Below are 5000 nucleotides of genomic sequence, written 5' to 3' on the forward strand. Positions count from 1 at the left end.
CCTGACCACAGGTCAAGTTCTTAATCTTTGTATTTGTCAATTTTGCAGCAGCGTGACACTGTCAATCACAGGGCGCTTGTCCTTAAATTAGCCAAATCTATGAAAAAAATAAAACTCTGATTCGATTAAATTAACTCCTTTTGACCAACCGGAGATTCTTTGTTGAAATGAACGGTAAACGAAGTCGTTGGAGAAAACAGAAAAACGGTTTACTCCAGGGTCTGTTCTAGCACCGATGCTATTTAACACCAAGGACCAGCCTCAATCTAACAACATACGCAGGTTCACCTATGCTGATGATCTATGCATAACTAGTCTAATTCTTGCATCACCATCGAAAGAAGACTGACATATGCTTTGCAGATTCCTTTTATATATCATAAACAGTGGTCCCTGAACTACAATCCCCGCAACACACAAATCTGCGCATTCCACCTTAATAACCATCAAGCACAAAGAACGTTGAAAGTAAAGTGAGAGGACAAGATACTTGAGCACAATAAGTATCCAGTGTATTTGGGCGTAACTCTTGATAAAACGTTTTTCTCCAAAGAACATATATAGAAACTAAAAGAATTTTTTTGGGGGGAGCAAACCCAGAGACGTTCAAATTGACTGCCTTGGCTCTGTGACTCAACTGCAGTGTATTGTGTACCCGTCTGGACACGGTCGTGCCATGCCGCAAAGTCAACGCCGACTTGAAACCAACCCCACTTGCATCCCTATATCGATTGGTAAGGCTGCAAGCTATCCCAGTACCGGATACAACAGTGGTCGGAAAGTGACCAGAATCTACCGAGTCACCCCCGTCACCGTCATTTAATATATGAAATTTAATATATGATCGTACTTGCGTAAGTGATAATAGGACTTCACTGCTCGTATGATTTAGAATCTTTCTTGTAGTAATTATTTTTGTCTTTGTACTGATTATTTACATGTTTAGAGGTTTATAGTTTTTTTTGTGGACGTTTACATATATCAATGCATGTGCTATTGCTTTGATATATTTTTGCTTTGTTTGAGAAACAACTAACCACATCCTTGAAAATATTGATATCAAATAACATGTAAGGATTTGTGTCTATGGATGGGCATGTATATATTAAAAAGAGAAAGCCAAGCATACAAGAATATCTAAAGGTATATTTACTTTTATTATAATTTGCATGCTTTAGATTTGACACCAAAATTTCCCTAGGTAATCGAAAGAACCACTTGTGTTGCTGGAATTTTTCAAAACCAGATGCAGTGAACTGTTTTGTTTAACAATCTTAAAATATTTCACAGGCTTAGAAAGAAAGAAAATGCTTCAGTTCATGTCTTTTATTAACATTATGGTAGATTATATTCGTTGATAAGGAACAATCTAATACAGTGACTGATTGTACATATTACCTTCGGTATATAAATTCAATCTGATTTGGAATTACAAGTCCTAAGACTTACCTAGAAAGCCATCCTGACTCCATCATGAATGGCCAGACTACTGCTGTTGCTGCTGTAGGCCTGCATGATAACGCTGGACACAACCTGGCTAAATCATCTCTTGTGGACAACTGGCTACATCACTGTGGACTTATTGCTCAACATACACGCACATACATTTGCATAAATTCTATATCCAACAGTCTCTCCTTTTCCTAAAATGTAGTAAGTGATGCTATAGTCATATGTAACTTTCAAAACATGAATAAGAGCCTGTTAGAGAATTTTCTTGGGAGTTTATTATCCTTTCAAAATACTTTTGATTTAAAACCGATTCCCCATTCATGTCAAAATCTCCAAAATAGGCAGAAAAATCAGGCTAAACTATTTACAAAACTCTCTGAAAGCCCTTGTCCACATTAAAAAAAATCTATACAAGCAGTACAAAATGTGAAACAAAAATTGTAAAAAAATATAAAACACAAGTCTTTCAATTTGCAAGGGAAAATCTGGCAATGGTTGAACCAAATGACATTCGTGCACACAATTCCCTACTTTTGAAAAGCCTGACTGAAATGGCCAGTTGCCCACAAGGATCACCTACCCTAATGCTGGGGTACTGATAATCATATACCACAGAGTGACACACCAGCACACACAACCTTCGCCGTGACTGAGGCCGTTAGTGCCTCATCTGGCCCATGGGGGTGCCAGGACAGCTATGTACATCTATGGACTTCACAGCTCTACAGCAATGACATAATTATGGACTGACACTCACTGGTCAAGGTAAAATATATTAAAAATTATGGGATGCTTATTGGGGTATAAATATATATATACTGTATATATACACACAATATATATATTTGTATGTTTTAGAGTCTACTTACAAGTGGCATTTAATCTCAAAACTCGGATCAAGTGTTTGAGTTATGAGGCAGGATAATAAAAACAATGTACTGGCATGTAAGTAAGCCAAACCCACTCAACATTCGAAGGTTTGCATTACAGTCATCTATTGCCAACATTTGCCCTATACACTTTAAGTAATATTTCTGCCGAGCTGTGAAACGTTAGGAAGCAATACAATCACACTTGAATCCTCAGGCACTAGGGTTGTCTCGCCTGCTGCCAGGAGACACACATTAATTGGAAGGAATGATAGGAACTAAAGTCTTGATCAATTTCTTAAAAAGATTTCTTCTGCACAAACCACGGAAAACAACTCACTCAGCCATATCTCTTTGGAGAAAGGAAAAATAAGACTAATTATTTAAAAAAGTAAAAGACACTCCAATGACAGGAGACTGGTGTTCCCAGTGGATGTAGTAGTTACGCAACCATCTCATGAATGGGAAGGCAGCAAGCAGAGACTGGGACACCTCCCTTAAATGCTAGTCACTGAGTGTTACCACTGATATATGACTGAAAATTACAACAGATAATCCAGCAATGTACAAAGCTTGGTGATAAAGAAGGAGACTTCCACATAACATGTTAAACAGAGGGAAAATCTTGTTCAGGGATGGTAATGCACCTGGTTTTCCTTACCACAACATTGGAAAACAGCCTCATTGAAATCCCTGATGCTCTGCTACAGAGCCTATAAAAATGGCTGGCTGGCAGTTTGTGAGGGAGAGAAATGAAAGAGAAGAGAGAGAGAGATACAAATAATTTGGCTGAACTGCATCAACAGGTCTATACTAACAGCTCACTAGGGAGGCTGCAAATGCACTACTTTCCAAGATCATCTCAGTGCATAATACATAGAAGAGACTGGTTCCCTAGGGACAAGAGGTCAGGCTAGTGTATCAAAGCACAAGATAAATTATACTTCCACTCCTACCATTTTTCAGATCACATAAAAATGACAATGACTAACTTGAGGCAATGTATAAATCCAGAAGACACAGATCACTTGGATTAATTTCACATGAAATGACCAATGAGAAGTGAGTCATCCAATACAGAAAATTAAATGGAAATTTTCACTGATGGCACAATCACTGCCTGAATAAAACAGAAAAATTGAGAATTTCAACTTATCCAATTGTGCAAAGCATATATGTGAGCTTCAACACAGGCTGTATTATAACCACAATTATAAATTTTACTTAATTTACTAAAAAATCTTTGATTTCCCAGAATCAACATTTGGCAAAATTGGTACATTTATTATTCAGCTAATCAAATTGTACAAAAATACAATACAATATTTTCTCTATAAACAAGGATATCTTATAGTACTCAGACAATGTGTAAGTTAAAATACTTTTTTGTGTTGATATCATAGAATGTGTACTTCAGGAACAAAGCCACTTCTTGAGAGACAATACGTGCAACAAATATGCAAGAGCTGAACTGCTTTCCAGTCATGTTACTAACTCCAATAAAATAGTGTGTATATATATATATGTAAGAAAAAATGAAGAATAATAAGGGACATCATTAGGTGAAAAATTCACTATTCCACTAGAAGGAATTTTTACACGTTTTGTATCGTACTTTGGATAAATTCTAAATACATCATAATAATTCATAGTTCAGCACTTATCTATGAAATTACTCTCTCTTCAATATGAAGATGAAGTTTCATTACCATCAAAAAAGGACAAACAACACTTCTAGACCATTCTAAAGTTAACAATACACTGTACTATCACTACAGCTTAAAACAATGAGGTTCAAGTACTGTACTGTGCTGTTAGCCAATTAAACATGAAAAATCAACAATGAAAAAAAAAACTCTTCCTGACACATTCGTTAACTTAAACAGAGGCAAAATTCTCAAGATCTCTATGAGATACACATAGAGCACTACTTCTTTGTCCTGTGAAAAAGCAGAAGAATGAGAAAAACATGAGAGAAGGAAAGGAGAATCAAGAAGAAAGTATAGCCATCTGAGCCTACAGTACCCATATAAAAGAAAGAATGAGAAAAAAGGAAAGCAGGTAAGGGGCGAGGAGACTTTAAATGTGAATCATTTTTCCTAATACAATATTTACAATAACGAAGTAAAGCATTCTGTCTCAGAATAGACATATCTTGTGGCTGAGCAAAAGCTACTTTTGCTGTTTTACTGACTTCAATTTGAAGGTAAGCACATACTCAAACTGAGTTCCTATTTATACAGAAAATATGAAATAACAATTTCTATAAAAAAGTTCTATCTAAATTCTGCTCTTAATTTACTCTGAACATGAACTATGATATTGTAAGCCTTAAAACATTTTAGATAAGAAGAATTAATGAAAAAGGTGTTCTACTTGTGTAGTAATACATTTCGACATCTTGCAGTATTCTGAAGCATTTTCAGTATAATACAAAGTTTATAATAAGACTTTCTAAAACTCATATTCATTAAAGGAAAGCTTTCTGGCATTGAGTCAGTCAGTCAAAATCAGCATCAAAAAAGGAGGAAAGAAAAGTATCACACAGACATGGAATGAAAGGGGGAGGAGGGTCATCCTGTCTCCACAGGCCTATCCTAATATGCTCACACACCTGATGGTATATAGGGAAAATCACAATCATTAATGGACTTCTGGCTCAACCTTTTATAGGTCTGA

General features: G+C 36.0%; 1 protein-coding gene across 6 annotated transcripts in view; it reads right to left on the bottom strand.

Annotated features, from left to right (window-relative positions):
- Positions 1-1311: 1311 nt before the first annotated feature.
- Positions 1312-5000, bottom strand: part of Rok (Rho associated coiled-coil containing protein kinase) — a 47153-nt gene continuing 43464 nt past the window's right edge. For all 6 annotated transcript variants that reach the window (XM_043007279.2, XM_086541799.1, XM_043007103.2 and 3 more), the window contains one exon: positions 1312-5000. This exon is cut by the window's right edge and continues 1382 nt beyond it. The gene's annotated coding sequence lies outside the window, so the exon portion shown is untranslated.

This window comes from Penaeus japonicus, unplaced genomic scaffold (assembly GCF_977035675.1).
Source record: "Penaeus japonicus unplaced genomic scaffold, GWHDUDI00000001_assembly GWHDUDI00000011, whole genome shotgun sequence".
Classification (NCBI taxonomy): Eukaryota; Metazoa; Arthropoda; class Malacostraca; order Decapoda; family Penaeidae; genus Penaeus; species Penaeus japonicus.